We start from the raw sequence: 24,072 nt of genomic DNA on the forward strand, positions 1-24,072 counted from the left end.
CTCCTCAAGGTTTGTTCTAATTATTTTCGAGTTGTTTGATATTTTGCATGTCTAGTAGGTCACAAGGTGACTTGTTACCTTTTGATCACGAAATTGAAAGAACTTTGACAACCAATAGAAGACTTGCTAGGAGAACTTTGAGAGGTATTAGTGAGGTTATTCAACCAAATACTATTGAGTTCATCAACCCTTTTGCAAGAGAAGGTGAGGAGAACCCAACACAAAATCCAACACAAAATCAACCCACAATGCCTAAGTTTTCATCACATTTCGTACCCACCGAGGAGAACCTACCCAATGGTACTCCCACACCACAACATCTAACCGGAAATTTTATTGCCAAATCCGCATTTATCCAATTAGTCGAAAAAAGCCAATTTGGGGGGATGCCTAATGAAGACCCTCATTCTCATATGGAGGCTTTTTGCGATTATTGTGATGCAATTTCTCAAACCGGTGTAACTCAAGACCAAATTCGATGGGTCTTATTTCCTTTTTCTCTCATTGGCACCGCGAAACAATGGTTGAAAAGCCTTGATAAGGCTACTCTCGGAATTGATTCTTGGAAGAAATTGGCTCTAGCTTTCTACAAAAAGTTCTATCCACCGGAAAAGACTAACATGCTAAGAGCTCAAATCACGGGCTTTAAGCAAAGGGATGAATAATCTTTGTATGAAGCTTGGGAGCAATTCAAGGGAATTTGTCGCTAATGTCCTCATCATGGACTTAGCGAGTGGTTCTTGGTACAACAATTTTGGAACGGTCTATATGAAGATTCAAGGAACATTCTCAACATGGGCTCAAATGGAATGTTCACCGAAGTTGATGACAATCAAACTTGGAACAAAATTGAGGAAATAGCGGTCCATAACTCACAATATAGTAGACCTCGCAAGGCTACTAGGGGAGGAAAACATGAAGTGGACTCCGTTACTCAATTGGGTGCTCAACTTAGTGCTCACATTGATACCATCAATTTGAAGTTTGAAAAGGCTATGGCTAGACTTGAAGAAGCCTCAAAATCACCAAAGCATCATGTTAATGCCATGACGGCATCTTCATCAATCCCAAGTGGGATATGTGAGAATTGTGGAACTTTGGGACATGACCAAAGTGAATGTAGGGGAACAAATGAACAAGTGAATGCTTTCCAAGCATACAAGAGTGGTACCCCTTATTCCAACTATTACAATGAAAACACCAAATTCCATCCAAATCTCTCATACAAAAGCCAAAATGTTCAAAAACCTCAACCAACATACACCCCACCTCCCATGAGAAACCAAAATCAAAGACCCTTTTACAACCAAAACCAAGGTTACCAAAATCAAACTCCATACAATCAACAAAATGACCAAGGTTTTGATGTTCAAAAAGTGGTCCTCCAAATGCAAAAGAATCAACGAGAGTTTTTTACTCAAATGCAAAAGGATAGTCAAGCAAAGGAAATCACCATCAACAACATCCTAGCTCACACCAAAATGTTGGAAACCCAATTGACTCAACTAGCATCTTCAAGCTCACAAAGACAAAAGGGGCAATTACTACCTCAAAGTAATCCCCCAAGACATGAAACGGTTAGTGCCATTCACTTGAGGAGTGGTACAAGGTATGAAGCACCGAAGAAGCAAGTTGAGGATGAAGTTGTGGAAGCTAGTGACAAAGAAGAAATTGTGCAAAACTCCAAGGATGGGGAACCATCAAAAGAAGAAATTTCAACGAAAAATGAAGACAAGGTCAAAGAGAAGGAGCCCATTGTGATTAGACTTCCTTTTCCAAGTCGTCAAGCCAAGCCCAAATTTGATGACCAACTTGGAAAATTTATGAAAATTGTGAAGAATTTGGAAGTCTCGATTCCTTTCACGGAATTAATCAATCACGTGCCGGCCTATGCGAAATACATGAAAGACATCCTCACAAAGAAGAAGTCAATCCGGAAGCTTGAGACTATCGCCTTCACTAAGGTGAGTAGTGCAATACTTCAAGGGAGTTCACCTCCAAAACTCAAAGATCCGAGAAGCTTCTCAATACCGTGTACCATTGGCGACACCACGATCAACAAAGCCTTATGTGATCTAGGGGCTAGTGTGAGTGTTATGCCGTACTCGGTGAGTAAAAGGTTGGGGATGGGAGAGCTTAAATGCACCAATATCACACTCCAAATGGCCGATAGATCGACAAAGACACCATTAGGGATATGGGAAGATGTTCCCGTAAGAGTTGGGAAATTTTTCATCCCGGTAGACTTTGTCATTGTTGACATGGAAGAAGACTCCAACATTCCAATCATTCTAGGAAGACCTTTCTTACACACCGCGGGTGCGGTGATTGATGTGAAACATGGAGAGCTCACTCTAGAAGTGGCAGATGAGAGCATAACTTTCAATCTTGAAAAGACCATGAAAGCTCCCCGTTTGCACGAACCATGCTTTATGGTTGATCATTATAGCCGGAAGGATGATAGGAAGAAGTCGGAATTCCAATGGAAGAAGAAAATTGAAGATGCTCCATTCAAAGAGCAAGTGAATTGTAACAAAGAGAGCTTGCAAAGCTCACCAAAGTCAAGCAATGAAGAGGATGGCCTCATTGGCCAAGACAAGAAAGTGGGAGAGGTGTCTCCATAAACTCAAGAGATCTTTAGTGATCAAATAGATGAAGTTTGTGGTCTTTGGGACGATGAGTTTGAAGGGATTTTCAATCCCTATATTGGTAATGCTATCGATCAAGACCGACAACAAGGGCAAAGATCTATTGAAGATCTTTATCATGATAATGAACAAGCTTTTGATTACTTCTTCAAGGTGTGGAGCAACATCAACAACACTTTGGCCATGCCCCCATGACATCTCACTAAGGATGAGAGTTTGGTGGAGTCCTCCCTAAACCATCATTTGTAAATATTTCTAACTCCCTAACTCGCATTTTAATTCTTACATTGCATTTTTGTCATTTTTGAATTTTTATGCTTTGATCAAGATAATTATCATTTTTGAGGGAAGTGAGGGAGGGACTAATGATTCAATTGATGTGTAGTGCTTTAGCTTAGTGTGGAGATAGCATTTGCCTAGGCTATTCATGCCTTAGTAGTGCCCCCACAATGAAGATCACGGGATTTGAAGAGTGAGAAAAATGACAAGGGATATGCAAGTGCACGGATGGAACTGAATCCGGGTAAAACAGGGAGAATCCGAGCGTTTTCCAGGGAATCCGCCCGTCTTCAGGCAATCCGGGCGTCTGGGTCAAAATTCGCCCGTCCATCTGAGCTGAGAATTTGAAATTTTGGGACTGTTGATAAATCCGAGTGTCCTGGACGAGAATCCGCCCGTCTTCAGAAAGACGCCCGTCCTGGAAGGAAAGACGCACGTCTTTTTGGCTAGGAAAAACAAGAAAACTCACTGGAAGAGAATCCGCCCGTCTTCAGCAGAAGACGCCCGTCCCGCAATTGAAGAATCTGAGCGTCTTTGCTAAAAGACGCCCGTCTTTAGGCGAGAATTCTCAACCCAAAACAGGCAGAATCCGAGCGTCCCGAAGGAAAGACGCCCGTCTTCCCCTGCTATTTGAAATTTTTCGGGTACTTTAAATACCCCCTCCTACATTCATTTCTTCATTCATTCATTCAAAACACTACCCATAAACCCCAAAACTCAAAACCCTCATCCTCTCCATCACCAAAACAAGATTTCCTCAACCAAATTCAACAAAATCAAATCCAAACTTCCTTTTAACAACAATTAATCACTCCTCTTCCAACAAAAATCAAGCCAAGCACCAAAATCTTTAACCTTTGAGTCGAGTTTTGAAATTATAAAGGCAAAGCCTTTCATCTTAAAATCGATTTGGGTATACTTGGAAATTGAAGATTTTCACTCTTTTCTTGGTTTAATCATCAATGGCAAGGACAAAAGGAGCAACGAAGGCACCTAAGGCAAAGGCACTCTCAACAAGACAAAAGAGTCTTCAAGCAAAGAAAGCCTCATTGGCTATGGTGGTAGCTAGTTCAAACTTGGAAGTGCAACAACAACAACCTCCCTTGGAAGCAACAACATCAACAACTCCGGAAATTGCTCAACTATCGAACTATCCGGAGGTAATTTTCATTTCTAACTCTCATAGGGATACATTTGCCAAGTATGCTAGAAAATCCTTTCTATCCACCAAATTCATATGTGAAGATGCCTTGAACAAGTTGGGTGTCCTTGAACAAACGAAAGCCTTCTTTGAAGCCATGGGGTTGGGAAAATTGTTTGCTACAAAAGAATTGACATACCCCTCCCTTACCTTAGAATTCTTGAGTTCTTTGAAAGTTACTAAGGTAGAGACTAGAGAAAACATCGAGTTCCGCCTTGCTAATGTGAGTAGGCGCATCACCTTTGAGGAATTGGGTAAAGCATTGGGTCTTAGTGATTCACCTAGTTATTTCAAGAATCCCGGAAAGTATGACCCCGCTCCTCTTTGGGAGGCGATTTCCGGGAGGAAATTTGAGAACTATCATACTAGTCGCGCTCTATTAGTCCACCATCCGGGCATTAGAGTGTGGCACAAGGTCATCGGGAATACCATCATTGCAAGAAAAGACACCAACCACTTTACCAAGCTCGATTGTGTTCTTCTTGAGTCGGCCTTAAATATTGGAAGGAAATTCACCAAGCCTTACAATTCTCTAAGGCTTTTGGTGGAAAGATGTCTAAATGTTGATTGTGGGAAGCAAGGCACCACCGTTATTATAAATGGAGGTCTAGTCACTCTTTAGGCTAAGTACTTTGATCCGAATTTCAACAAGGATAGCAAGTATGTGGCGAAAAAGGGGGGTCATCTCATTGACATGGATGCTATGATTAACAAGTACAAGTGGGTTACCCATAATCCTCTTGACACCAAGTATAGGTGGCTCGCCAATGAGGCTAGATCTTTTACTTTGCCTTCCAAGATATGCCATTTGAGTGTCCATCGGACCAACTACCTTCTTCCCCTCTCAAAAGAAGCTGAATACATCATCCGTCAACAAAGGGGTGAAATTGAAATGCCCTCCTCCTCCATTGTCACACCACCCTATCCTTTCAAGTATCAAGAGTTCAAACCCGAAGGTGTTAAAGCAAGCAATGACTACATGACTCTACTTATGCAAGAGATGCACAAGCAAGCTTTTAAGGATTGGGACGATGCATACTTATCCCAATATCCACCCCTCCTTCATTTAGCTAGGCAAGGACTACTTGATCCTTCATGTCCTTTGCCTAGTTGGGCGGATAGGGAAGTCAACTTTCCGAGTGCATCTAGGGGTGAGATTCCGGGTGACGATGAGGTTGTTGGTGATGAGGTTGTTGATGATAACATTGAGGAAGAGGCTAGTTATGAAGAAGAAGAGGATGATGAAGGAAGTGAGCAAGGAAGTGAAGAGGGAAGTGGTGATGAGTCCACTTCTATTGAGGAAGATGATGATAATGATGATATGGTGGAAGACTAGCAAGCTTTGGAGGCTCCTACCCTCTTGAGGTTTGTCTACTTCTTTCTTTGTTTTATTTATTTATCTTGATCATGGTTGGAGAGTCCTAGCAACATAGAGCACTAACACCTCGGCCCCATTGAGGTGTTCTTATTTCATGGTTCCCACTTTTGAAAATCTAAAATGACAAATTTAGTTTCATGCATTGCATCTTGTGTGCATGAACTACCCCAACTTTAGGACATTAGAAATAATGTCTAACTCGGTTTGGGGAAGCACATGCATATGCAACGGGAGGTAATCTAAATTACGCTCTCCGTCATAAACAAAAACTCATGCATCATGTAGTGTAGATTAGTGTAGCTTGCATTTAGTGTAGAAATCATGCATCATGTTTGCATAATTTCCCATCAATTTGGCCATTGAGGACAATGCCCATATTAGTGTGGGGATGGGGAATTCTAACTTAACTTTTATTCAAAAATTAAAAAAAAAAAAAAATTGAAAAATTTCAAAAAACCATAAAAATTGAAAAACCCAAAAACAAGTTCATTTCCTTTGTAGTGTAGTCATGTATATATTGTTGTATATATTGTGTTTGCTCTATCCTTGTTCACATTGATCGACTACGCCACATCCGAGACATGAGGATATTGAAGACCGCATGGTAAGATCTTTCCAATCTCCTTTTTCCTCTTTATGTAATGACTATGTGGCTCTATTTTGATTGATGCGGTATAACAATGTGAACTTAGGACTTGCATTTAGTTTATATGTCATATTAGTTAGTAGAATCATTTGCATTAGGATGTTTATATGCTAGTTGCATCATGGCATTTAGTTTGCATGTTAGAAAATTTTTGCGAAACCGTCTACTTAGGAAGCTTGACAAGTGTATATAGGCCCTAGTAGATGCTTTTTCTTCTTAAGACTTTGCTTGTTAGAATACTTGTAAAACACCCTAGGATGTGTCATGCTAGTATCCTTTGACCCATGTATTAAGGCCTAGTCAAGAGTACCTTGTGGTGTGATAACTCCTTGGCTACCGTTTATTCCAAGGTGACCCTTGAAACCATGCATCCATCCATCATCCATGTTCTACCACATTTTTTGTCATCAAAGGGAATGGGCACAAAAAGAAATCAATTTGAGTTCAATGAAATGAAAAGTGAAAGAAAGTTTGCAAAAATGCATCAAATGAAAAGAGGAGCAAAAATAGAACTCCTAAAAGCTTCAAATATAAGGCACCCTCACTACATATGGGGTGACTTTGAAAATGTTCAAAAGAAATGCAAAGAAAATTTGAAAAGTTGTCAAGTGTTGAAATGCCAAAAATCAAAAAGAAATGGCAAAAGAAAGTGTTCTCAAATGTGAAATGCCACAAGAAATTGGGGGGAAAAACAAAAACAAAAGCAAACTCCCAAAGTGAAAATCAAATATCTATCGATCCCTTTATCCATCGTATCCATTTTTGTGCATGGTAGAGAGGGGACGACCCTTCTTCTTGTCTAGGCAAGAAGGGGAATTCCGCGATCCTCCAGTGTTTCTAACACCATAGGGAGTCTACTCTTTACAAAAGCATTTAACGATTGAGGACAAAGGTACCCTAGCTTGACACAATTTGGAGGTGATTTATTGATATCCTTCTAGGCTTAGTAGTTTGAATAAATTGCATCTATGAAGGAGTGTGTACCCTTGAATTTCTTCCCTTGTAGATAATTTCCGCCACTTAGATGAGGAAAGTGGCTATTCTTTTGTAGATGCATCCATTATTTAATTTTGTGTGCTTAATGTTTGGATGTATCACCATTTTGGCAAGACCCACCTTGCCTTGCAAGAAGGCATCCTACCTCATGGTTGTCTTGTTGTGAGTTGAAGAGGCGGAGTGAGACCCGCTAATTGTCTCATATCAGCTATGTTATTAGGTTAGTTAAAATAATGGTCCTAGTCTTTGTCACCTCTTTACTCGGGACGAGCAAAGGTTCGGTTTGGGGATATTTGATGTGACCATAATTAGAGCATATTTAGTCCCCGAATTAGCCTTGTTCCCATGCTTTTTTAGTGCATATTTGGGTCATTTATTGTCTTTAGTTCTTTGTTTTGCATATTCTTTGAGGTTTTGATCCCTTGGTAGGAAAGGAGTGCAAACCTTGCATTTTCATGGCAAAATGAGACTAAATTGATTGAATTCAATGACCAAGCATCAAGGAGAGAGAAGATTAGAAGGCCTTTGTGCATACTATAGTAGATGGGGAATGATGAGAAAAGATCCTTGCATCCCCGAGGAAATCCCCAAGGATTTTATGAAGAAAAAGGAAGAAAAGAAGAAGAAACGAGACTGCCCAACAATCCGTGCGTCTTCCCCTGAAGACGCCCGTCCACCACCCCACAACCCGTGCTTCTTCACCTTCTGGACGCCCGGGCAAAAGCTCCAGAAGACGCCCGTCTTCCTCCACAAGACGCCCGGGCAGAGACCACAAAATCCGCCCGTCCCGTGCTAAAGACGCCCGAATTCCCAGGCAGACCCATTTCGTCTTCTTCAAGCTTCAAGGAAGGATGCACATCTTTTTCTAGAGACCGGAGTCTTTCCAAAAAGACCGGCGTTTCCTCAACAAGGGACTTAATCGTCATTTAAGCTCTTAGTTAACCCTAATTCATGCACCTAATCCCCACTATAAATACCCCATTAGTCTAATTAGAAGAGCATGTTCTTCTTAGCAATCTTTAGTGTAGTTAATATCAATCAAATCTCTCTTTAATCTTATAATCAACATTTAATCAAGTTTTAATACAAGTTTTATTTCCTTAATCTCTCTCTTGTTCATCCTTTATTTTGGGTAATTGAAGATTATTTGGGTTATTGTTGGGAGATTGACAACCTTCCAATCAAGCATCAAGTACTTCTTTTATTCTTTGCTTTATTATTGGAATCATTAGTAGGTATAATTCTCTTAATCCCTTTTTAATTATTGTTAATTATCTTCATTTATTCATCATGTTTCACTTTGTTGGTATGATTGACAACCTTGCTAGCATGTTCAACATGATAATGAGTGAGTAGTTTCCTTAGCTAGGGTTAATGGGTAATTAAGGGAAACCAACATGGGGAATGATTCATGCTTAAATTAATATACTCTCATAGTTTATTTGCTTGCTTATTGTGATCTCAACTCATGCACATGTTATGTTTGATGAAATGCGAGCCTATGAATCCTTGCATTTTTTACCCATCACCTATCTTTTAAATGAGACTTGTAAGACATAAACCAACTCGAGTCTCATTAGACCATGCATGTTGTTGAGTAGGGAAGACTAAGTTGACTTGTAGGTGTTGTACAATGTAATCGATTCGGCTCCGGGACCCAAACTTTCCTAGGATTGTAAGATATAAACCAACTCGATCCATCACAACAATAATTGCTTGCTTATAACTTGAGAATATGTTTGTATGATCAATTCCCATGAATCCCCTATGACCCCATGACACCCTAGTGCCTTTTATCAATTGTTTACATCCCTTTTAATTCATATTGCTTGTTTACTTTCATTGCTATTTAGTTTAGTGATCTTCTATTCAAACCCCAATTGTGACACCCCTTAGACACCACTAGTTGCAATAGAAATATCATCTCAATTCCCGTCCCTTGGGATCCGACCTTTACTTGCCTCTTTACTAATTATAGAGTTGTTGGTGAAGTTATTAATTGTGTTTTGGTCTAGGTGCTCCTAACGACAAGTAACCGAAAAAAATAGTCCCGACCATCCATTTACAAGGGAACGACAAACCAACCCACAAACTAACCCACAAAATCAACCGATCATGCCAAAATTCTCATCACACTCCGTACCAACCGAACATAGTCTACCCAATGGCACTCCTACACCCACACACTTAACGGGAAACTTCATAGCAAAATCCGCTTTCATATAATTGGTTGAAAGAAGCCAATTTGGGAGGGATGCCAAGTGAGGATCCACACTTTCATATGAAGATCTTTTGTGATTATTGTAAAGCTATCTCTCAAACGGGTGTAACTTAAGATCAAATCCGATGGGTGCTATTTCCATTTTCAAAAGCAATGACTTAAGATTTTGAACAAAACTACTCTTGGCATTGATTCATGGAAGAAGTTAGCCTTAGCTTTCTAAAGGAAATTCTACCCACCAGTAAAGACCAATATGCTTAGAGCTCAAATCAAGGGATTGAAGCAAAGGGATGAAAAATCACTAGATGAAGCTTGAGAGCGTTTTAAGGCAACTTCTCGGTCTTGTCCTCATCATGGTCTTAGTGAATAGTTTCTAGTTCAACAATTTTGGAATGGACTTTATGAAGATTCAAGAAATGTTTTGAACATGGATTCAAATGGTATGTTCACCGAAGTTAATGACAACAAAACATGGGCCAAAATCGAGTAGATGGCGACTTATAATTCTCAATATAGTCGGACTCGGAAAGGTAGTAAAGGAGGATAACATGAGGTGGATTCCATTACCCTACTTAGTGCCGACTTTGGCGCTCAATTAAGTTATCATATGGATACCATGAACTTGAAGTTCAAGGAAGCCATAGATCAAGTGACGAAAGTTTCAACTGCACCAAAGCAACAACCGTTTCATCAAGTTAATGCCACAGCAATGACACCATCTATTCCAAGTGCAATTTGTGAGAGTTACGGAACTTTGGGACATGATCAACAAGTGTGTAGAGAGACGAATGAATAAGTGAATTCTTTTCAAGCATATAGAAGTGGTACCCCATACTCAAACTTTTACAACGAAAACACCAAATTCCATCCAAACCTCTTATATAAAAGTTCAAATGTTCAAAACTCACAACCAATATACACCCCACCAGCAATGAGAAATCCTATTCAAAGATCTTTCGATAATCAAAATCAAGGATGTCAAAACCAACCATCATACAACCAGTCCTTATATAACCAACCCAATGATCCATCTTTCGATGTACAAAAGGCAATCTTGCAAATGCAAAAGAACCAACAAGAATTTTTTCCCCAAATGCAAAAATATAGCCAAGCAAAAGACATCACTAGAGCTGGCAAAAGGTGACCCGACCCGAGGAACCCGACTCGTCCCGCCCGAAACCCGACCCGATACAACCCGAAAATTGGGTGACCCGAAACCGAACCGACCCGACCCAACCCGACCCGATAACCGATAACACCCTTATTTTTTCCAACCCAAACCCGACCTGAACCGACCCGACCCGACCCGTGACCCGATATTGACTCAACCCGATAGTGAATTAGCTTAATAATGGTGTAAATAAGACCAAATTAACATTAATCTTAATTATTTTCACTTAAAATTACAATTAATGCACCTACACGTTGTTTAAACAGAAATTTACCCATCTAAAACTAAATACATAAGAGAAAATATATGTTTATAATCTGACCCGATACTGACCCGACCCGACTTGCAACCCGCTAATGACCCGACCCGAAGATGACCCGGCATGAACCGTAACCGACCCGACCCGTCGCTAACCCGTCACAACCCGAACCCGATATGACCCGACCGCTTTGACCCGACCCGTAACCGACCCGAGTGACCCGATTGCCACCTCTAGACATCACCATCAATAATATCCTAGCACACAACAAGATGCTTAAGATCAAGTGTCTCAAATAGCCTCATCAAGCTCACAAAGACAAAAAAAGGCAATTACCTTCTCAAGGTAATCCACTCACAAGAAATAAGACGGCTCATGCTGTCCACTTGAAAAGTGGTACCCAATATGAGAGTCCTATGGTGCCAAGTAAAGAGAATACTATTGAGGTGAGGAGTAAGAGAGATGACAAAGGTTTGCAAAAGAGTGATGGGGGTAATACAAGGAAAAATGGTGAGAAGATGGTAGATGTGAACAATGATGAAAGTGAATCAATGAAGAGAAAGAAGGATGAAAAAAGAAGGATGAAAAAAGAAAGAAGAAGATTAATGAGGAGCCTAATATCATTAGGCTACCCTTTCCAAGTAGACAAATGAATTCCAAAATGGATAAGCAATTCGGGAAATTTATGGAAATCGTGAAGAATTTGGAAGTCTCTATTCCCTTCACCGAGTTGATTATCCATGTTCCGGCTTATGCCAAGTATATGAAGGACATCCTCATAAAGAATAAATCCATTGGGAAAACAGAGACAATTGCTTTCGCCGATGCTTCCTAAGCATGCCTAAATAATGGGCCAATGCCTGGAGGTCTCTTTCCTTCCCTTTGTTCCCTCTTTAGCTAGCTCTCCCCTTCCCCATATGCTATCTTTTTCACTTCTCAACGCATCAATTAAAACACTAGCCTCTCTATCCCTCCTAAACACAAATATTCAGATTTTAAACTCAACTTAGACAAATCTTAGAGAGAAGATAGAGTAAGGAAGAGAGAAGAAGAAGGGGGAGAAGAAAAGGGTTGTAGGGAAGGAGGATCTTGACATTACTTGAAGTTCTACACTAAGTAAGACCTCATAAACCCTTCAAATATGGTTGTGCCATCTTTTAACATACATTCACATTTCAGTTAAGATCTAAACTTGAAAATATGAGTCTTCATCCATGCATGCAAATGATTAAAGCTAGTAAAAACCATTAAATTGTCAAAAACGTAGGATGCATGTTGTAGATCTATAATCACGGGTTATGCTTGATATTTCTAGGTTAAAAATAAATATAATGTTCCTTTTGTTGTCTTTAGTACGATCACCAAGTTTCGTAAATTTTGCATGCACCGTTTTTAAATGAAAAATAGAACATCACAACATGTTTTATGACTATCTGAAACACTAAATCTCACTAAAAGAGTCCTAAAACCATATCTATAAAATGAACCAGTATCTCATCTTTTAGTATGATTAACTAATATGAATTTAAATGGCAATAGGATTTTTAGTCAACCTGTTTTGATTTGTTATGAAGGATTTATGATGTTATTTTCATGACTCGGTTTTTAACCACTGTTAGAAAAATGAGATTTGAGATATGATAGACCCATTTTTTAGACATGACCCATGATCTACTTCATTCTATGAACCGTTAGATTTATGTATTTTTAAGATTTCATGATTAATAACATTAGTAAAGAACAAATTCAACAGAAAATTTGTTGATTACAACAAATTCTTATAATATTTCATTATATTTGGGTAATTTGCAGGTGGAATGACGTTGAACAGGGATATTGATGCTCAATGGAATAATTGATGTTTTGTGTAATAAAATAACTGATGTTGTATGATAGAATAATTACGTTACCGTAATAAAATAACTTTTTTATTGAGAATAATGTTCTCTGGTATGTATAGTTATTTTAATGTAGAAACTCAGTTATTGTAATGAATAACTCATGTTATTGTATTGAGCTGAAACTCAAATATAGCTGGCCATTTTCAATAGAATAATTGATTTTCTTCAATGAAATTATTGAGATTGGTTAATACAATAGCCAAGCTAATATACTCCCTTCCCGATTTGTTGAGCGTGCTTTAGAAGAAGAAGGCGAGGAAGATGAATAAGAAGCAGGATTATAAAAAGCGGATGAAGATGAATTGGAATGTGAATCTGACAGAAGCAACGCTTATTTACAACATAAAAATAGATTAATTAAATCAGAGTCGTATAATAATAGCCATAAATTATTACAATAACCGTGATTGAACTTTACAATAACTATGAGTGAACTATTGTGTATATAATAATTATTATTGTGAAATAAAGAGAGGAGAGAATTATACAGAGAAGTTAGAGAGAATATAAAAGAGACAAAATTGTCTTCTTATTCCATTATAAGAGGTATATATACATATACAATGAGGTAGAGTTTCCATAAGATAATACACTCTAGAATATTCCAAGATATAGACATCCATATAATAATATTTCATAACACTCCTCCATGGATGTCCTTTACTGAAGAAGATGCCTCGCTAAAAACCTTACTAGAAAAACCATATGGGGAAAACCCTAGAAAGGAAAAGAATACACTAATCTTCAAACATGCATAACAAGCTGCCTCGTTAAAACCTTTTCCATAGAAAACCCAGTGGGACAAAACTATGGTTAAGGAAAAAGAGTACAACACGTGTTTAACTCCCCGTGATAATTACATAACTTGATAAATTTTGAAATGACCCATGCTTTGACATAAATTCTCGATTCATATTCGTTCATAACTTGATATCTTCAATTAGTGTAATTCTAGATAACTTTAATCATCATAATTCATCGGAACTCACAATCTGGATATTATTATTTCATAATAACTCTTGAATCTTCATTTCAAATAATACCTCCGCAATAGCGATATAGTTGCTCATTAATAAACGACATAACATTATATGTCTAAAACAATTTTGTCACCTCAATCAATCATGATGACATGACTAAAATATAGCGTAATAATGCGCTTATAGTGCTACCTCGTGAAAAACCTTGCTAGGAAAAACCTGTTGGGACAAAAAACCTAGTCGAAGGAAAAACGAGTGTAGCCATCATTCCTTAATCCTTGTCTTAAGGAGAATCAATCCGATAATTATTGAATAAATCATCCAATACCTTTTGAGCGTATTTCTTTGCTAAACCACATATGTATGGATTGACATTCTCATTATAGACTTTGACTACATTATTTTCCATTCGTTGTGGTACTTTTGGACCATAAACTAATTTCACATGTTTAGCAAATAAGTCATTTTAATCATTATTCTCATATGCTCAAACTTCAGGTTGAGTTAATAATAGTTTCCTTCGAGTAAACTCTAGAGGAGTTTGAATATTCCATTTTGGAAATCACAATAACCTTTCAATCGTATCGCAGAGGTTCACATATAATCATGAGTTCCCAAAACTCAATTAACATCATCATTTGATGATCGTTTATAAGAGGCTCCTATAGGGAGTTTGTAATACTCCCATAATCCAAATGCCTTACCAGGACCACCTAAAGCATGAGAATGCTACCATCTCGGTTACCCGAGGCAATGTATATCAAATAGACCATAAAACAACGTACTTTAATAAATAAGTTTAAGTGATTATATAACAAAACCAACTGTAAGGTAAAGTACAACTGTTCTACAACCAAACTACGGCTGAAGTAACAAAAGTATAAGGACAACACAGCGGAAGACTACTATCAGACTCGTGGCAACTCCATCCCCAACTAATCCCGCGTGCATCCATAGTATACCTGCTACACAACTGCTCACCACCCCCAAATGGATCACCACAGTTTTCAAAACATTTAAACGGGGTCGATCGATTACACAAAACAAACAAATTAATAAAACAATACCACAACCAATTCAATCAACCCAAACTCCATCACATCACCACACACCTGACTACACACTAAAGTGTGTAGCCCTGCCAGAATACTCATCGCAACAAGTATTCCACACCGGCAGTGGGGGGACCGCAGCCGTTCCCACCTAAGCCCTGCTCATCTCATCCGAGCGATAAACACATGTTCCTTAATGTGCACATCCCTTCTGTGGCGGGTTCCACAGAAAGCGAGTCAAGGGCATGAAGCCACTCCCGCAAGTGACTCCACTCAGCCAGGGACGCACCCGAGAACCACAGACAGTTATAAGATAATCACATCACACTACCAACAATCAACAATTCAGAAACCAATGCCAAAACGATATACAACAACAACAACAGATAATTACCAACACAACCATGTAATCAATACTGAGTAGGGAAACCCTACCTGCAACAACAGCCACAAGACCGTCACAGCAGCTAAACAACAATGTCCGTCTACGAATCCTCCTCCTATAACACATATTCATATAATTATCACCCAATCCATACAATACACCCAAAACCCCCAAATCTACCCAATTAGGGTTTTAACCAAACTCAATGAAACGACATAAAAACTATACAAGGATCTTACCCTCGACACGATGAACTTAACGGCATAAAGAATACGACGATCCGACCATCTTAGCCTTTGGGATTTAATAACGTGACGAATGCGAACTACGTAACTCTTTTCTCTTCTCTTGAAAGGTTTTAAGAAGTAAAAATGATTAAGAATAATGACGGAAGCCTTTTATATTAATCTCGCGTTATTAACAAAACCCGACTAAAACAACCCGTAATACGCACTTACTCGATCGAGTAAGTCACTTACTCGATCGAGTGACCCTTACTCGATCGAGTACCCAACATACTCGATCGAGTACCCATCAGGTAGCCTACTGTTTCGTATAAAAACATACTTACTCGACAGAGTAAGCCCCACTCGATAGAGTACCCATAGACATAGAAAACCGTAGTATTACAGCCTTCCCTCCTTAAAAAGAACTTCGTCCCCGAAGTTCAACCCGTACTCAAAAACAAACATACCCACTCGACCATGACGAAACAACGCAACAAAGACTCAAAACAAAACCTCAACCACAACTTATACCGACTCAAAACAACCTACCTCCACAACATGGCTCACGATATCGTATCCACCACATTATAGTCTGTCGGCATTAACTCCATACACTACCAAATACCATCCACCAACGCCGCTAGCTTCGTCTCACTAACATATTATCCACTAGAAAAATCCATTATCAAGACACTCATAAACATCAAACAGAATGTTATATTCTACCACCCTTAAAAGGAACTTCGTCCTCGAAGTTTACTCCCACTCATAACATCATCATCCAACTGTGAACACTATCGAATTCATAAGCATCCTCACCCAACTGTCAACATTATCGAAGTCTTCTCACACTCCTAGACATCACACTACTACAAGCACGACCATGACCTTTAATAAAATCAATCACAACAAAAATCCATCTTTTATGCTACACCAACACTCTACTTCCAATTATACTACAACATGCACAACCATCAAACTCTCTTTTATCGCATCCTACTCCTCTTAAGATAAATGTTACGTCCTCGTAACCCACTAATACTAAATCCTTAGCTGCATCTTCTCATCACCACCACATGTCAAAGATAATTGCCTATAAACTCAACACTTACAACCATTCCTATATCCAAGGCTCTCTTACTTTAACAGTTCCCATACCTCAATTCATTCGGCACACTACCTAACTTATACCACAAAATCCTTAGCATAACCAAACTCCAATTCTTCCACATTACTGTAAAACGACATACCTCTCTATATAAAGCACCTATCCCAAAAGCATACTCACGATCCATACTTGTTACACACACTCACACTAGATCCTCAAGTTCTTTTCTTTTATTATCATAAAACTCATCCACAACTTAACATGATACTAATTCCCAACACTCTATACTCACTGTCTCAATAAAACATTATGAACCATCTGCATTTTCCAGATCATTACAACACATGTTCCACAAATCACTTGCCATTACTATGTCCACCAATGCCTCATCTAAAACAAGGTCAAAAATACTGTAACAACCTCTCACAAATGTGTATCATAAACAGAATATTACTATATCACGACAACAACTGAAACATACACAACTCTCTTCCATATCACACTCTACCCTCACTCCTAAGCCAAAACTAGCAAGAAACATCAATAAACAAAACAACCGTCTATATGTCCAACCGAAACTCACAGGAAGCAGCAGCAAACAAAACAACAATCCATATAACTGGTCTGCACTTTTGAAAACTCGTATTGTACTCATCCCTCCTACTCTACCACAATCGATGACGGCATCGCAACACCGCCACCAAAAGCCGCACCGCAGCGCGAAAATACCTGCATCACAACACGAAGTACCGTGCCCGGATCACCACCCGAAGCACAACAACCACATCGATAGTCATTGCAACTTACACAATTCCCATAAAAACTGACTCAGTATAACTTTCCGGACAAGGAGACTACTCAAAACCGCGTTACTAGGTCACAACGCAACATATTACACGGAATAAACAGATAAGAACCTCAAGAACATCATCCCTACCATTTCACGGAATAAACATGTATCATCAATACACATACAAGTATAACTAGCCATGCCAGATCGCCCAAATAAACTATCACTTTTGAATACCATTCCATTAGGTTACCGTACCCAACATGCATTACAGAACATTCAAATAACAACTTTATAACTATCACACCATACCACTTCTCGTGAGGTCAGAACCTCACACAAACATTTATACACATCATAGACCCGTAATCACATCCAACCAGTCAATCCTGATCACATAAGTTACCACTTGATAAAGGTTATCTGTCGCCCGAGCTTAACTCGATCGCCTGCCCTTCATAACACATTCTCCCATTTGCATAACTATTACCTCCTGCCAAATGTAACCATACCATTAGTACCCAAGTACAAGCAACCGCCTCCTATAATCGCATCGTATACCCCCTCACAACCATACATACCAATCCGGCCTCTACAAAATCAACCTCTTTAAAATGGCTACCTTTCCTATTAATCACCACCCTTACCCACTAGTGACAACACCACAACACCACCACTGTTCGTATAACAAATCTCTTACACTCACCCATAAATATCACGGTTCTTTCCCAACTCGGTTAACAACCCAAATGACGAACATCAAACCCATCCACAAAATTTACCTGAACATTCATCCCAATTTTGCCTTTACTTGTATCGCCACCTAACTCACCTCCAAAATCTCATATCGTGCAAATACTCTTCCAACTTTTACTCCCCTTAAGTCCTCAAAGCTCATGGCTAACATGTTGTCCTGAAACTCCTATATAACCATTAACTCGCACCCTCTCATGATGCTATCACACATTTCCACGATTCCTTACTTTCGTGTTCCTTAACTCCGATCGACATTTTCTCAGCTTACTTTCATCCTTCTCTTCCCTTTACACTCAACAATACCAATTATTAGTTCATCTCCTTACTCCTTGTTTCTAACTCTCTGGTAATCCGGTTACCTTTTCGTTGTCCCAAAACTCAAATTTCATTACTTCATATCGGTACCTTCTCTCTCTTTCTAACCATGGGTCCTCTCTCATCATTCTACTCACTCACACCTACCACTAATCAGTCCACAAAATCATCGTTTACTGAGCAACTCACACCCTTTTTTTTTTAAACCAAAACTCATCTAATACCTTTAATTGCCCAAGGAAATCACACACTAGTTTCACCTCTCAATAAACCAAATTCCCAAACTTAATCTCTATCTACAAATCCACATCGTGACATGTCTCCATCTAAGTTCACTATATAGCACTCTTCTCCATCCTCCTACAACGACCTTTCATTACATATATTCTTAACCAACACAATCTAACCATCTCCTTCCATAATTCCTTACACTTCTCAAGTTGCTACTATCCACATCCTTCCTTTCAACCTTTTCATTCTCACGTTCCTTAAACTTATATCACTCCTTACTCATATACACTTATCTTTACATTACTCAAATTTGCAGTTATATCCCTCACCACGTCTCACGAAACTTGCACCATGCCTCAATCAGCTCATCAAAGTTCCTTTTCTTTTTCCACTATCTATCACAACCACATATAGCTCATGTCCTCCCCACCGAACTCATACCCACCACAAGGTGCCACTCACTACATCATAAGATTGGGTAACTTATGCATCGAGACCGACACGCACGTAAAACAATGCATAAAGAAGCAAAATAACACCTTTGAATTAAACATAATATGCAACGAAGTCAAAAGATAAGCATATGACCCACAACAGGGGTCACTAGATCGAGTACAGCCTACTCGATCGAGTTGGCGAAGGTCAGAAACACGTATAAGAAATTACCAGGGCTACTCGATTGAGTAACAAGGGGTGAACTCGATCGAGTGAGGGCCACTTGATCGAGTACCCTACGCATTTCTCATCACTGTCCAATTTTCCTAAAACAGTCATATCTCACTCGTTTCTTGGTTATTTTCGGCGTGTGACCTATCGTTAGAATCGTAAAAGAACAAGATATCACCTCCAATTGGAATCACATCAAAATCATATAGACATCTCAAGTTATAACAGTTTAAAGACAACCTCTCTATAATCGAACAACATAACTACTTGATCTTCTCTTTCAAACAACTTAAATATCAACAAAGTGAACAAAAGCTACTCGATACTTATAAAACCACTATCCCTAACCACATGTTACTACCTATAAAAAGCCAAACAATATCATCTATCATTGCTCATATAACATTCAACTTACCAATCATGAACTACCCGAATGTTTTAACTTTATAACTTTCTGTAAAACAAAGCATACTCATACATTACAAAACCTATTTCCATGTTACTAATATAACAATATTACAAATCCACTTCGTCACCTAAACATATTCATAATCACGCAATTCATATTCTCATGCAATTGTCACCCATCTTTTCCAATCAATTCATCCATGTCAACCACATTCTTCATCTAACAAGAGCATATGATACAACAGTAGACAAGTATATGAACTTATTATATAACTTTATGCAAACAAAATTATGTAAAATCATATCACATCCCCTAATCACATGTTACTAATATAGCCACATTGTAAATCATCCATCCTGCAACATCATTATTCATCACATATTATCATATATGAACTACTTCCTTTTTCCACCACAATCATTTTCCAAAATTTTCTATACAACACATCATCCAATATACGCAATAGAACATTAGTAAACACATAGCGATCCCATGACACCCCATAGTGACCGGTTTAAAGTTGTAGAGTGAGTTCGCGACTTTAGGACGTCTCCCAAGTCTTTGCATTAGCTCATAGCAACTCCTACCCGGGTTCATTTTATTTTGACTCTCTAGATTCGTTGGGTTCATTGGTTACAGGTTCCAAAATCGTCTCTCTGATACCACGTTGTAACACCCCCATACTCCAAGTGCCTTACCAGGACCACTTAAAGCATGAGAATGCTACCATCTCGGTTACCCGGGGCAATGTATATCAAATAGAACATAAAATAACGTACTTTAATAAATAAGTTTAAGTGATTACATAACAAAACCAACTATAAGGTAAAGTACAATTGTTCTACAACCAAACTACGGCTGAAGTAACAAAAGTATAAAGACAACACAGCGGAAGACTACTATCAGACTAGTGGCAACTCCATCCCCAGCTAATCCCGCGCGCATCCATATTATATCTGCTAGACAACTGCTCACCACCCCGAATGGATTACCACAGTTTTTAAAACATTTAAACGGGGTCAGTACTGATTATACAAAACAAAAAAACTGCAATAAAACAATACCATAACCAATTCAATCAACCCAAACTCCATCACATCACCACACACCTGACTACACACTAAAGTGTGTAGCCCTGCCAGAATACTCATCGCAACAAGTATTCCACACCGCCAGTGGGGGACCGCATCCGTTCCCACCTAAGCCCCGCTCATCTCATCCGAGCGATAAACCCATATTCCTTAATGTGCACATCCCTTCTGTGGCGGGTTCCACAGAAGGCAAATCAAGGGCGTGAAGCCACTCCCGCAAGTGACTCCACTCAGTCAGGGACGCACCCCGAGAACCACAGACAGTTATAAGATAATCACATCACACTACCAACAATCACCAATTCAGAAACCAATGCCAAAACGATATACAACAACAACAGATAATTACCAACACAACCATGTAATCAATACTGAGTAGGGAAACCGTACCTGGAACAGCAGCCACAAGACCGTCACAGCAGCTAAACAGCAATGTCCGTCTATGAATCCTCCTCCTATAACACATATTCATATAATTATCACCCAATCCATACAATATACCCAAAACCCCCAAATCTACCCAATTAGGGTTTTAACCAAACTCAATGAAACGACATACAAACTATACAAGGATCTTACCCTCGACACGATGAACTCAACGGCGTAAAGAACACGATGATCCGACCATCTTAGCCTTTGGGATTTGTTAATAACGTGATGAATGCGAACTAGGTAACTCTTTTCTCTTCTCTTGAAAGGTTTTAAGAAGTAAAAATGATTAAGAATAATGACGGAAGCCATTTATATTAATCTCGCGTTATTAACAAAACCCGGCTAAAATAACCCGTAATACGCACTTACTCGATCGAGTGCCCAACATACTCGATCGAGTACCCATCAGGTAGCCTACTGTTTCGTATAAAAACATACTTACTCGACAGAGTAAGCCCCACTCGATAGAGTACCCATAGACATAGAAAACCGTAGTATTACAGAGTTATCCTCGTTGCCTCGTTAGAGTATCTCATAAGATAACATTTATCCCTTTTAAGAATTTATCCAAATAAAACAATATAATTAAGCATGTGCATGTATATGATATGTAACTAATTCTAAACAACATTATAAAACAATGCAATAATTTATATATATTAAAATTAAGATGCAAATGATGAGCTTAATCTCTAAATACACATGATGATGACTCAATGCTGCAAACTGTACAGTTTCCTTTTCCAATATTCATAACTTAAATTGACTTCAGACTAATGAATGGACTTCAGGTCCATGAGCTCATTCATAATCATTTATTATGTGTCGACAATAAAATTGGACTTATTTATAAGATCCCCATTATATAGTCCATTAAATTCCGCGCGCAAATGCATATCGGTTCCTTAACCATATCGATATAATTTCAACATCTCGTAATATTTTCAGTACTGAATAATGATATCTGAGTATATATATGGTACCATTCCTTTTCGATATAGGTCATCTATTATTATTCAGATATTTATGTCACTTCCAGGACATCCAAATTTCTTTGCTCCATAGGAGTACCAACTGCTCATGCTTGCCATTTTCTTATTATTTGATATATGTGAACCAATATGACTTTCACACTACCTTTCATGTGTGGTTATTGTTCAATTTGGCAAGAATCTCAAATTTTTCGTTACATATATTTTTTATGACTAATTTATAGCTCGCTATACCACATATAGGGCTAATCTGTCTATAATTAAATCATAGATTTTAATGTAACACATCACATTTTGATAAGATGATCAAGCTGATATTATAATACATCTTCATAATCAAATGAATATAATTTCGTAAACTTCTTATTTAATGTATTTCATATTGAAAACAAAGGGGATAACATACTTGTTTGTTTTTACCAGCTTTTTCTTATCAGTCTCCCCCTAAGGTGGTAAAACCTATCTATACCAGATAGATTTAATGGGCAATAGATCATTATATCCACCTTAATTGTCTTATGCAGTTGGTTTTTTCAAGTGTTGAACCATAATGCCTAATTTGGAGATTTACGATGTCATATAATAATCAAACTGTGATTTTCACACAATAACTACTCAGAAAAATTATTATGTGGCTATAAGCCACTTAATATGACGTCATGAACATTTAAGTTCATTATTACACTCCGAGTAGTTGTTAGATCTCCATTAAATTTACTCAGTCTCCGTGTAATGTCTTGCCTTTAATAAATTTACACGAGAGAGTTTCAACACTTACATTTTCCTTTATGATAAACTTCATGTTTATCAAAATGGGTATAATAAGAACCCGGATGGCCTTTATTGTCACATTTAAATCATTTCATGTCAACTTGCTTAGTTGCCCGCAATCTAGGGCAATCTTTCATAATCTATCCGGCCAGATAAATGATGTGACATAAGACACAACATGTGTCTCGTATATGTAGGCAAGACTCATCAATGTCAGGGAACATGACTGTGATCTTGTATACTTCTGGTATACAGCTTCTATTTATGGAACTTCTAGTCCAAAATAGGTAATAGATAAAAATTTTAAACTTCTGTCAATTAGAAACTAATGTCGTGATTTACTAAAAAAAACATGGGACATGAGTATCAAAATTCAATAGCCAACATCTATAAATAATCAGTTACTATGTCACAGGCTTATTTATCAAAGTAATGGAAGGGTAACTTTTAATGTAATTCACATCCATATAAACCAAGTCAACCGGTAATTACTGTGATCTTAATCATGAATCATACATATTATGCAACTTACATGTTTGTTTGTCAGCGAGAGAACAATTATACATCAAAAGGTTTGTGTGCATGCTCTAAATCCTTATCCAATTTGACTTAATTGAAGAGTGTCAAATTACTCAATCGACAAACCGAAAACACTAATCCATGTGACGTCTAATTATAGCATATTAATTAGATATGATGAAAACACGATCAAATAATAGCAAGAGACTTATTATGAAGGCTTAACAAATTTATAGCAGAATAGAAGTATAAATTCATTAGTTACCAATTATGACTTAGATCATTGAACTAATATAGTAGTATGATTTATATTCCATCAATTTCCATGCTATATACACAGTCACAATCTTATAAACATATGAACATAAAAATATTAGTTGTAGGTTGTGGAAGATAGATGCTCGTAGGCAGTAATCAACAAAATTGACGGTGTCGAATAGAGTAGCATATTGTGAAAAATAACCAGACATACTGAATTCCGTTAACTTTACATGAATCGTACTTATTTAATACTAATCATACGACATAACACTTGAAACATGCGTTAACGATATCACCATATGAAAAATGTGAATTATAAATACTGGGAACTTCAGGCCATAGTTTTAATATTGTAAACATTATGAACTTCAGTTCATAATCCTGTAT

General features: G+C 38.2%; 2 non-coding genes across 2 annotated transcripts; both read right to left on the reverse strand.

Annotated features, from left to right (window-relative positions):
* Positions 1-620: 620 nt before the first annotated feature.
* On the reverse strand, positions 621-727 carry LOC141618793 (small nucleolar RNA R71). Its single transcript, XR_012531501.1, has one exon. It is a non-coding gene; the product is annotated as a small nucleolar RNA R71 (small nucleolar RNA).
* An 8,895-nt stretch (positions 728-9,622) lies between these two features.
* Positions 9,623-9,729, reverse strand: LOC141620256 (small nucleolar RNA R71). The gene has a single exon (XR_012531920.1). It is a non-coding gene; the product is annotated as a small nucleolar RNA R71 (small nucleolar RNA).
* Positions 9,730-24,072: the final 14,343 nt, after the last annotated feature.

Source organism: Silene latifolia, chromosome 1, assembly GCF_048544455.1.
Source record: "Silene latifolia isolate original U9 population chromosome 1, ASM4854445v1, whole genome shotgun sequence".
Lineage (NCBI taxonomy): Eukaryota > Viridiplantae > Streptophyta > Magnoliopsida > Caryophyllales > Caryophyllaceae > Silene > Silene latifolia.